Source organism: Motacilla alba, chromosome 24, assembly GCF_015832195.1.
Source record: "Motacilla alba alba isolate MOTALB_02 chromosome 24, Motacilla_alba_V1.0_pri, whole genome shotgun sequence".
NCBI classification, from domain to species: domain Eukaryota; kingdom Metazoa; phylum Chordata; class Aves; order Passeriformes; family Motacillidae; genus Motacilla; species Motacilla alba.
Window position 1 is genome coordinate 6,155,236 of NC_052039.1, and position 12,156 is coordinate 6,167,391.

Sequence of the window (12,156 nt, forward strand, 5' to 3'; positions counted from 1 at the left end):
CCAAAACACGCCCTGGCGTGAGGCTGCCTGCGCTGTAATAATTGACATAAATTCCATAAATGCCCATAAATGCAGCGCAGCTTTTTGGGGTTGGTTTTGAAGCAAGGAACAGAAGAGTTGATGACATTTGTGTGCAGAAGAAGCACAGGCCAGCCCAGTTTGGCTTGAAAATGGCTCTCAGCTCCCCTCCGTGGCACCTGGGGTGGCAGGTCTGTGGGCAGCCTGCGTCCCCTCTGAGCAGGGGCTGGCAAATTGTCCAGCAGCTTTTCCAGAGAGAGCAGCTGGATCAAACCGGGGAGGAGGGATATTCTGGGATGGAAAATGTGGAATGCATCCCCTCAGTTTAATCAGAATTTTCCAGAGAGAAAACAGCTGGATCCCCCTGGGGAGGAGGGATATTCTGGACCCCCCTGGAGAGGAGGGATATTCTGGGATGGAAAACATGCAATGGATCCCCTCAGTTTAATCAGAATTTTCCTGAGAGAGAGCAGCTGGACACCCCTGGAGAGGAGGGATATTCTGGGATGGAAAACATCCAATGGATCCCCTCAGTTTAATCAATTTTCCTGAGAGAGAGCAGCTGGACACCCCTGGAGAGGAGGGATATTCTGGGATGGAAAATGTGCAATGGATCCCCTCAGTTTAATCAGCTTTTTCAGAGAGAAAGCAGCTGGATCCCCCTGGGGAGGAGGGATAATCTGGGATGGAAAACATGCAATGGATCCCCTCAGTTTAATCAGCTTTTTCCAGAGAGAGAGCAGCTGGATCCCCCCGGAGAGGAGGGATATTCTGGGATGGAAAATGTGCAGTGGATCCCCTCAGTTTAATCGGAATTTTCCAGAGAGAGAGCAGCTGGATCCCCCCGGAGAGGAGGATATTCTGGATTCCCCTGGAGAGGAGGGATATTCTGGGATGGAGAACGTGCAATGCATCCCCTCAGTTTCACCATCTGGGGGGTTTGGGGGTACAGCCTGCCCACACAGGTAACAAACCCCACCTGGGGCGTTCAGGTGCTCTGCAGGTGGCAGGAATTTTCCTTCCAGGGAGGGGAAAAAGCTGCAGGGCCCTGCCCTTGGTCCCACCAGGAAGGTGAGGGCAGGGCTGGGCTGGCACTGGGGTCAGGGGGCTCCTGCTGGAAACCTGGCTCAGCCTGGAGAGCGGGGAGAATAGTGCTGGAAAATGGAGAATATTGTCCAATAATGGAGAATAGTGCTGAATAATGGAGAATATTGTTGAATAATGGAGAATATTGTTGTTCCCAGCTGTCATTAGGGCCCTTATCTGCCTGTGCTCAGGTGTTCAGTGCCCTCACACAGGCAGGGCTGTGTCAGGATCCTCTCTCAGCCTGGCTGCAGGTTTGTGTGCCTGGCACTGAGAGATTCCTGCTGGGTGCTGCCTGCAGGGAATGTTTGCAGTTATTTAGGGGCTTCATGGCTGAAATAAAAGGGTGGAGCTGTGACGGTGCCCGAGAAGCCTCTGGGCTCCCCCGGGCTCTCAGGAAGGTTTGAGTTCTGCGCTGGTTTCACTGCGGTTTCTGTTCCTCCCTGGGATCCAGGCTGATCCCTGTGGACGTTTTTATTGGCACAAACTGGAAAAAAAATCAGAATTATAGAATAGTTCAGTTCAAAAGGAGCTACACCTTCAGCCAGGGTAGCTGCCTGAGCACTCCAGGGCTGAGCAGGAGTCAGAGTGTGTCCAGGGCATTGTACAAAATCCCCTCTCCAGGGAACCCTTGCAGTATTTTACCCCCTTTTTAGCCAAAAATGCCTCCTAATACCCAGTTTGAACTCAGCAACTCCCCTCCATGTCTCCATGTCCTCCTGGGGAGCTGCAGAGAGCCAGGAGGTCTCCCCTGAGCCTGCTTTTCTCCCAAGTGGGCAACCCCAGAGCCCTGAGCCTGGCAGGAGGCACTCCCAGCTCTGTTCCCCTCCTCTGGGTGCACCCAAACCCCTCCACATCCTCCCCCAGCCCCCCAGGGAGGGATTCAACCCTTCCCCCAGGGCTGCTCTGGTGTTCACAGGCACATTTCCCACCTTTTGGATGCACAGTCCACCTGCCCACCTCTGCTCTTTTGTTAAAAACCGATTGATTCCAATTGGTGCAGGGTTTTGGTTTTTTTTCCTGGACCAGGTTATTGGTTGGTGTGTGGCCTAAGCTCTTATAAAGTGACCCAACCCTCTGCTGCCCTGCAGAGCAGCACCTGCCCAGCGCTGGGAGGCAGCCCTGGCTCCCCAGGGAGCTGCTGCCAGCTGGGATATTCTTCACTGGGATGGCTCAGGAGATGCAGGAAAAATTCCCCCTCTTTGTCCTGCTGGCAGCTGCACTGCTGGAATTGTCTGGTGAGTGCTGGGCTTGGTTCTGCTCCAGAACGGCTGCTTTCCTGCCTCCCTGCCTCTGCTCCTGCAGCTTTCCTGCCTCCCTGCCTCTGCTCCTGCTGCTTTCCTGCCTCCCTGCCTCTGCTCCTGCTGCTTTCCTGCCTCCCTGCCTCCCTGCCTCTGCTCCTGCTGCTTTCCTGCCTCCCTGCCTCTGCTCCTGCTGCTTTCCTGCCTCTGCTCCTGCTGCTTTCCTGCCTCTGGCTGCTTCATGCCTTGGGTGCTCCAGGTGGTGCTGCATGGCAGCAGCAGAGGAGGAGGGTGGCACAGCTGGGAATGGGATGGGGACTGGGAATGGCAATGGGGACAGGCCTGGCACTGGGGCTGGCAGTGCCAGAGCTCCCGTGTGGCCCTGGTGCAGGCAGTGCTGCTCGGTTCAGCTGTGCTGGTGCTGCTGGAGCAGTTTAGGGCTGACTCCAGCTGAGCCCAAGGGCTGTTCTGTGTCCCCAGGTGCCTCCAGGAGTGGCCGTGCTGGCAGCGGGGCGCTGGCCCTGAGCTCTGCTGGAGCAGCCCGGCCCAGCCCCGAGCCCGTCACCGAGGGGGACTGGGCTGAGGGGACCTTCCAGAGCCCAGGAGCCGCTCCCACCTCTGGAACAAGCCCTGAGCCCGTGGCCCGCACCGGGAGAGCTGCAAACAGAACAGCCCTGCTGCCCGGGAGCCTGCGCACAGCAGCCCCCAACCCCCAGGATGGACACTCATCTCCTGGGAAGCCCTGGAGCTTCTCCCTGCAGGGATCACAGGCTCCCAGAGCCCTGCAGAGAGAACCTGGAGCTGCTCCTGGGGCTGCTCCCAGCCCTGCCAGCTCCGGGGCAGGGGCACACCAGGACCCTCCCCAGGTCACGGCTCTCTCTTCCCCTCCTGCCACCAAGCGCAGGGAGGTGCCAAGCCCTGAGACTTCTCTTCTGACCCCAGCGCTCGATTTTCATCTGCCAAGGAGAGAAGGGGCAGCATCTGCATTTCCCCCAGGAGCTGGGATCTCCCTGGGAAGGGCAGGGGAGGGCGGGCTGCCCACGGGAGTGCTGCCCACGGGGAAAGGGCCCACGGGGAAAGGGCCCACGGGGAAAGGGCCCACAGGAATGCTGCTCACAGGAATGACACCCACGGGAGTGATGCCCACAGGGAAAGGGCCCACAGGAGTGCTGCCCACAGGAGTGCTGCCCACAGGAATGACACCCACGGGAGTGATGCCCACGGAGAAAGGGCCCACAGGAGTGATGCCCACAGGAGTGCTGCCCACAGGAATGACACCCACGGGAGTGATGCCCACGGAGAAAGGGCCCACAGGAGTGATGCCCATGGGAATGCTGCCCACAGGGAAAGGGCCCATGGGGAAAGGGCCCACGGGAGTGCTGCCCACAGGGAAGGGGCCCACAGGAGTGATGCCCACAGGAATGACACCCATGGGAGTGATGCCCACAGGGAAAAGGCCCACAGGAATGCTGCCCACAGGAATGACACCCACAGGAATACTGCCCACGGGAGTGCTGCCCACGGGGAAAGGGCCCACAGGAATGATGCCCACAGGAATGATACCCACAGGAATGACACCCACAGGAATGATGCCCACAGGGAAGGGGCCTACAGGAAAAGGGCCCACAGGAGTGCTGCCCACAGGAATGACACCCACGGGAGTGATGCCCACAGGGAAAGTGCCCACGGGAGTGCTGCCCACAGAGAAAGGGCCCACAGGAATGATGCCCATGGGTAAAGGGCCCACGGGAATGATGCCCACAGGAATGATGCCCACAGGAGTGCTGCCCACAGGGAAAGGGCCCACAGGAGTGATGCCCACAGGAATGACACCCATGGGAGTGATGCCCACAGGGAAAGGGCCCACGGGAATGCTGCCCACAGGGAAAGGGCCCACGGCCACCAGCCCCACAGCAGGGGTGGCACCTGCCCGCCTGAGGAGCACTCAGAGCTCGGATGCTGGAGCTGGAACTTCTGCCACCCCAGCCCAGCCAGCTCCGGGGGAGCTGGGCTCAGTCCATTCCAGGACGAGCCAGGCCAGGCCCGTCCAGCTCTCCCCTCTGTCCCTGCAGCAGGAAAGCACGGGCAGCAAAGGCAGGAATTCAAGCTCAGCTGTCACAAAGGGCTCAGGACACCCAGCCCAGCTGCCTGCTCCTCACACCCTCCCCGCAGGCACCGTGAATTCTTCTTCATTCTGGATGGAAGCTCCAGCTCCTGAGGAATCCCTTCCAGCTCCATCCCAAGCTGGCACAAGGGATGGACAGCAGCTCCTCTCTTTGCACAGGGCTCTCAACTGCAGCAAGCACCTTCCCCCAGAGAGCAGCAGCAGCTCCCAGGAAATGGCACTCCAAGGAGATGCTGCTCCTTGGGCAGTGACAGGGAGCCCTGGAAAACCTCCCTCCCCTGAGAGCCCACAGCCTCCTCCGAGCTCATCCTCACTAACCCAGCTGTGGATTTCCACATCCAAACCTTCCCCAACTACCAAAGAGCTCAAAGAAGCAACACCTGCCCTCTCTGCAGGAATGCCCACCTTTGGGAATGGCGACCTCCAGCCCTGGGATTCTGTCCCAGCAGGGCTCCAGCCTCCTGCTGCCTCTGCTGCTGCTCGAGCCGGGATGCAGCTCATGGCCTTGCACACCCCGAGCACCTCATCCTCACCTCCTGCCTCTGGCTCCCAGCTCCAAGGAGCTTCTGCCCCTCCTGTGCCCCAGGGAGCCTTGGCTGGGATGCTGCAGGTGAGCACGGGGAGAAGGAGCAAACCTGGTTCTCCAGCCCTGACCCCACCAGCCAGCTCTGTCCCCAGAACGGATCCTCCAGCCTTGATCCCACCAGCCAGCCCTGTCCCCAAAACGGATCCTCCAGCCTTGATCCCACCAGCCAGCCCTGTCCCCAAAACGGATCCTCCAGCCTTGATCCCACCAGCCAGCTCTGTCCCCAGAACTGATTCTCCTCAACTGTCCCCACCAGCCAGCCCTGTCCCCAAAATTGATTTTCCAGCCCTGTCCCCAGCAGCCAGCCCTGTCCCCAAACCCCATTCTCCAGCCCTGTCCCCAGCAGCCAGCCCTGTCCCCAAACCTAGTTCTCTACCACTGACCCCACCAGCCAGCCCCATCCACAAAACTGATTCTCCTCAAATAACCCCAGCCAGCTCTGTCCCCAAAATTGATTCTCCAGCACTGTCCCCAGCAGCCAGCCCTGTCCCCAAACCCCATTCTCCAGCCCTGTCCCCAGCAGCCAGCCCTGTCCCCAAACCCCATTCTCCAGCCCTGTTCCCATTCTCCAGCCCTGTCCCCAGCCCCTCTGGAGCTCTCAGGCACAGGGACCAGGCAGTTCCCAGCCGTGTCCCCCCCAGCCCCACCGAGCTGGCAGCTCCTGCCCTGTTCTCCTCCCATGCCCAGGGAGGCCACCCCGGGTCCCCCCCAGCCCAGCCCGGCCCAGGGGTGCCCAGGGAGGTGCCAGCAGCCCTGGCACAAGCTCTGGTGCACCAGCTCAGGACATCCCCTGCTGCAGCTGCTGAGACCCCCAGCACAGCCCGAGGGGACCCCCTGGCCCTGCTGCCGTCGTCCCCACACTTGTCCTTCGTGCTGAAGAGCACCGATGGCATGATCTGCCTGCAGCCCATGCAGGACTCCCCTCTGCCCCCCGAATTCCCCAGCTCCAGCCTTGGGGGGCTGCTTTCCATCCAGCAGATCCTGGCAGCACCCAACTCTTCGGTGCTGGACCCTGCAAACTCCCACCTGAGCCCGTCCAGCCTGGTCCTGGTCAGGCCTGTGTTTGTCCTGCTGCCCTCTCCTCAGGGTGACAGAATGGCCCACCTGGCCACCAGTGTGGGGACAACTGGGAGCAGCCAGGGTACCCCAGAGAAAACCAGTGCCTCCTGCCCCACTGGGAAGTCTGTGGGACCTGGAACTGCCCTGCCCACTGTGCCCGAGCAGCAAGCAGAGAGAGCAGAAGTGAATTCTGAGCCAGTGCCAGCTAATCCTGTCCCCTCAGCCCTCGGGGGGCTGTCCCCAGCTGTCCCCTCAGCCCCGGGCCATGTGCTGGAGCCAAGGATGAGCCCCACGGTGCAGACCCTGGACGGGCTACCCGAGGAGATGCAGATTCCTGCTCCCCATCCCCAGCAGGCCACGGGCACTGCTTTGCTTTCCCTGGCAGCAGAGCCTGGCACCTCCCCTGTGCCACCAGAGCTGGTGTCCACTCAGCGCCTCCAATCTTCCCCCAGGGAGTTTTTCACCACTGAAAGGCCACAATCTTCACCTGGAGCTGCTTTCCTGGCAGCAAAGGGACCACGGGGCTCCCCAGAGCCTGCCCAGCCTGGGAGCAGCACAGGACCCGCAGGGCAGGGGGGCTCGGTGCCCACCCCCAGCCCAGCCCGTGCCCCCTGCACGGGCTGTTTGCCTTCCAAACCCCCTCCCAGGGCACTCCCCAGCACCAAAGCCCTGCAGCCCTCCCCTCAAAGGCTGCCAGGCACCGAGCTGCTGCCATCTCCAGCAGCTCCCAGCACATCCCCAGCCTCCTCTGTGCTTCCAGCTGGGCAGGGGCACAGGGAACCCGCGGCGGGCAGCACAGCCCGGCCTGCAGTCCCTGCTCCTGCCACAGCAGCTCCACTGCCCACCACTGCTGGGACACCTGGTGCCACTCAAGGTTTGGAGCTGGCATTGAGCCCCGCTGTGCCCCAGCCCTTCACGAGCACCCAGAGCCCCGCAGCAGCAGCAGAGCAGGCTCTGCTCCCCACCGAAGGAGGAGGGAGAACAGCCATGGCCGTGCTGAGCCCTGCAGGGATGGCTGCCAGCTCTCCTGGCCCTGCCCCTGCCGAGCTCTCCTCCCAGCCCAGCCCGGGGCCAGGGGCAGCAGGAGCCGCTGGCTCCCTGGGCAGCAGCGTGTCCCCACCGGCCAGGACAGCACAGCCACCGCCAGCAGCCCTGGGACACCAGCTGGGTTTGACTCCAGCCCTGCCGGGCCCTGTCCCTGCCCTGGGGGGACATGCCAGCCCCAGGCAGGCTGCAGCAGCGGGCACTGCTCTGCCCGCGCCCAAGGGTGCCGGTGGCACTGCCCCGCTCAGAGGCACAGAGCTGCTCCTCCTGCCGGGCCCAGCGGGGCAGCCCGAGCCCAGGCTGGGGCTGGAGCCCTCGGGGCAGCTCCCTGCGGCGCTGGGCAGCGCTGAGGGGGCAGCAGGAGGAGATGCAGCCCCCACCAGGCAGCTGCCCACCCAGGCACCCGTGCCAGCTGCACAGCCGGCATCAGCCAGGCTCCTGCTGGAGGTATTCCACCCTCTGGAGAACGTGTCCCATCCTCTGGAGAACGTGTCCCATCCTCTGGAGAATGTGTCCCACCCTCTGGAGAACATATCCCACCTGCTGGAGAACATGTCCCACCCGCTGGACGAGGTGTCCCACCCTCTGGAGATGTTCCACGCTCTGGAGAAGGTGTCCCACCCTCTGGAGAATGTATCCCACCCTCTGGAGGAGATGTTCCACCCTCAGGAGACTGTATCCCACCCTCTGGAGATGTTCCATCTTCTGGAGAACATATCTGATCCTCTGGAGGAGGTGTTCCACCCTCTGGAGATGTTCCACCCTCAGGAGAACATATCCCACCCTCTGGAGAAGACATCCCACCCTCTGGAGGAGATGTTCCACCCTCTGCAAGAGGTATCCCACCCGCAGGAGAACGTATCCCATGCTCTGGAGCAGGTGTTCCACCCTCTGGAGGAGATTTTCCATGCTCTGGAGGTGTCCCACCCTCTGGAAGATGTATCCTACCCTCTGGAGAACGTATCCCACCCTCTGGAAGAGATGTTCCATGCTCTGGAGGTGTCCCATCCTCAGGAGAACGTATCCCATCCTCAGGAGAATGTATCCCCCCCTCTGGAGGAGGTGTCCCCCGCTCTGGAGGTGTCCCCTCCTCAGGAGGAGGATGCCATGGAACCGGACCCTGGTCACTCCGGCCCTGGCACCGCTGCCCGGCTGCCCACAGCCCCAGCAGCTGCTGTCCCCGCTGACGGGCTGGTTCCTGAGGGCCCTGCCGTGCCCGCTGTGCCTGGCGGGGACCCGGAGCCCCTTCCCCGGGTGTCCCCGGGCCCGCCGAGCCCCCGGAGCCCCGGCGGGAGCGGGGCTGGGACGGCGCCGGGGCAGCCCGGGCTGGGGGCTGCGGGCACGGACGGGGCCCCGGGGCTGCTGCCGGGCACGGAGGAGTCGGGCTGGAGCAGGGAGGTGACAGACGGAGCGGCTGAAGCCTTGGGGACAGCGGTGACGCCGGAGCCCGGAGCGCTGCGGAGCGACTGGCAGCGGAGCAGGGGGCTGCGCTCGGATGGCACCGCGCTGGACGGGCAAGTACCGGGGGCTGGCTCCCTTTGGCTTCTGCTGCTGCAGCCGGGCTGCCTTTCACTCCGTTCCCTTTGTCCCCTGTGTCCCCATGCTCGCCTTTCACTCCGTTCCCTTTGTCCCCTGTGTCCCCATGCTCGCCTTTCACTCCGTTCCCTTTGTCCCCTCTGTCCCCAGGCTCGCCATCGTGAGCGACTCCTGCGGCGCCGGGAACCACTCGGTGCGGCTGAGCCTGAGCCCCGCAGGGGACACAGCCCCCGGGGACACCTTCGTGGCTCTGGTGGCCCTGCAGAGCGACAGCCAGGCCCTGCTGCAGGTGCACTCGTGCTGCGTGACCCCCTCGGCCAGCCCCGGGGCTGCGGGGGCTCAGTGCTGCCTCTTCCGCAGGTGGGAATGGGAGCACCTCCCTTTGTTTAGGATTTGTGGGAACAACCCGTCCTGCTCCCCCCGGGGGCTGTCACAGGGCTGCAGCATCCCCTTCCTGCTGGGGAGGCACAGCCAGGGCAGGGCAGGGTTCAGCCATTTGGAACCCCACACCCCATTTCAGCCCCCCAGGGGCACGGGAGGGTCATTGCCCAGGGTTTGTGGACCCTCAGCAGGGTGAAATGTGGATTCCAGCAGCTCCGGGGGTGATGGGCACACTACAGCAAAACCGACCTCTGGAAGCAGCTCTGCTGCTCTGGGCTCTGAGCAGGCAGCTCCAGCAGGGAACGCTGGTGTTGGATTTCCTGCCCCTCGGACGGGGCTGCAGGGCTGTGCTGTGCAGCTTGTGCAGAGCTGGCATCTGGAGCTGTGTGCTGTTTGCCCCTGCCAGGCTGCCCTTGGAGTGCAGACACATCCAGCTGCTGGACGGTGGCAGCTCCAGGGCCACCAGCTTCTCCATCCAGCTGTTCCAGATGCTGAACCACTCCGTGGCCTACCTGCACTGCGACCTGAGGGTCTGCCTGCCAGGCCTGCCGGGATGTGAGCAGGTACTGAGGGGGGACCTGCTCCCACAGGAACACGAGGGATCCCACCCAGTCAGGAGGGATTTGGTGCTTCCAGAGCCTCCACTCCAAGGTCACCCCATGGGCAATCCCTGCTTAAAGTCTGGGAGAGGAGTTAATGGTGTGGGAGGGTGGCAATAGTTGGTCATCCCTAAGAAAAGGAAATCAGGGAATTAAGATTTACACACGCGCTGGCCCAAGGATTGGAAATTCACCTTTAGGAACGACAGCAGAGGTGGAAAAGACTGAGGAGGCCCTGGGGCAGGAGGCTCTGTTCAGGACACTCCCAGGTGTTTTCCATCTCTTTCCCAGGGCTGCTTGGAAAGCGTGGAGCCCCTTGCCCAGCCCAGTGACAGGACCAGCCACGGAAACCTGCACAAGCTGGTCTCCCTCGGGCCCGTCTGGAGGATGAACAACAGGTTTCTGTACAAGCCAGTGGAAGGTGGGGCTCTCCTGGTTTCGTTTCTCCTGCAGAGGTTTGTGCTCAGCTTTCCCTGCTGCAGGAAAACCAGCACATTTTTCACAACTTTCTTGGTTAGGTTATATCCCAACAACTCCTCACCTTTGCTTTGGCCTCCCTGGATCCCAGACGTGGGGGTTAATCAGTGTCACATCCAGCAGAGTTCCAAAGGCACCCTGAGGAGGAACTGAAGCTTTAGGTGGCGGAAAGAGGAGAAAATGAGGCAGAATGTTCTGTCTGTAAAGAGCTGCAGAATTTTGGAGCAGAATGAGGCTGGCCATAGGTCAGGAGTGTTCATAGGTGAAACACAGAAGCTGTTTGATGTTAATTAAATGTTTATAGCTATTAGAAAAGAGCGACACTGAGCTGGTAAAACATGAGAGACTTCTCCAAACCTGCTGGCACCATCCCTAACTCCTTGTGGCTGTGCTTGTTTGTGCAAAGAACACCTCTCACTGCTCCATTCCCTCTCTGTGTGTCCAGGTGCTGCTCCTGCCACGCTGCTGCCCGTCCTGCTGGGGGCCCTGGCTGGCTGTGCCGTGCTGGGCACTGCTTTCATGGGGCTGTGGCTGCACCAGCGGCAGAGAGCCAAGCCCAGCCGTTATCCCCCGCTTGGAGAATTCCACGGGCTGTGATCCCAGCAGCTGAACTGCTCCTGCAGCTCCCCCAGCCACCAGAGAAGCAGCTGAATGTGCTTTGCTTCTGTAGAGCTCCTGCTGAGCAGGGAGCAGGAGATGCCACCTCTGCCCCCAGCCTGCCTCTCCTCCCTCTGCCTCAGAGCCCACAGACTGCAGGGCAGAGGAGGAATGGCCGCAGTGCCCAGCTGCCAGCGCCAGCAGAGCCAGGCCTGGCTGGGCACAGCAAGGGGCAGCAGAGGGAGAGCAGGGGGCAGGAACCAGCTGAAATCCAGCACCGTGCTCTGGAGCCTGCCACCAGGGAGAGGTGGTGGGGAAAAGGATGGAATTGGGCACATGGACAGGACCCAGAGCCCCAGAGATGTGTCCCCTCGGATTTGCAGCTTCTCTCACCCCCGAGGGGCCAAGTGCCCTCCTCCTGGCCCTTCAATCCTTTGCTGTTTTCTCCACGTCCCCACTGATGGTCAGAGAGGAACTCCAGTAGCAGAACCTGCTGGAATGCACTGGGGAAAGGCATCCATAGGATGGGGGACACAAACGGGGCTCTCCCGGGGGCTTTAGGGGGTGGCTGTGAGAGCCCCCTCCAGGCCCCAGCCCCACATCCCCCTGTCCCAGAGGAGCTGGGGCTGCTCCATCTTATCCGGGACCTCCTGCAGCAGCTGCAGCACCGGGAGAGTGAGCAAGGAGAGCACCTCTGGGGAGGCAGGCAGGGAGGGACGTGCCTGCCTGTGCTGGGGACGACCAGCAGGACCTCACCTCCTGTCCCTGCTGCCCTCAGAGCCGGAACTCCTGAGCTGCTGGCCCGGAATGGCCCCTGGAAGGTGTGGGGAGGGAGAGAAGCAGCAGCTGCTGCCCCTCTGCAGCCGTGGGCTGAGTGTTCCCCTCCTGCTGAACTCTGCAATAAACCTGAGCCTCGCAGCGTTTGTGTTTCTGTGCCTGCACGGGGGTGACTGGGGCTCTCTGTCCTTGTCCCAGCTCCAAAATTGTGTTGGCAGCTGGGAGCGGAGGGGAGCAGGGCATCACTCCGGGTGGGCAGCTCCTGGGGAGTGCCAGGGAACTGGCAGCAATCACCTTCTAATTGGGGTTTTTTCCTTCCTAAATGCTGCGGAGCCTTTTTTTCCTTTTTCCCCCTTCTTTCCTTCAAAGAAGGGAGTGCACTGCCGGAGCCCCTGGGGTCAGTGTAACACAAGTAACCCACATTTCCACCTGGGCCAGGCTTCCTCCAAGGATTTCCTCAAGATTCTGCCACAGAACTAAAACTCCCAGGCCAAGGCTTGCTGGCAGTGAGACAATTACCCTGCAGCAGTGCTAATTATTATTTGTATTGCAGCAGCACCGAGGAAATCGGCACCACCTTGTCTTTGACACTCAGCTACCTCCAGAGAGAGCTGAGGCGTTAAAGACACAAAT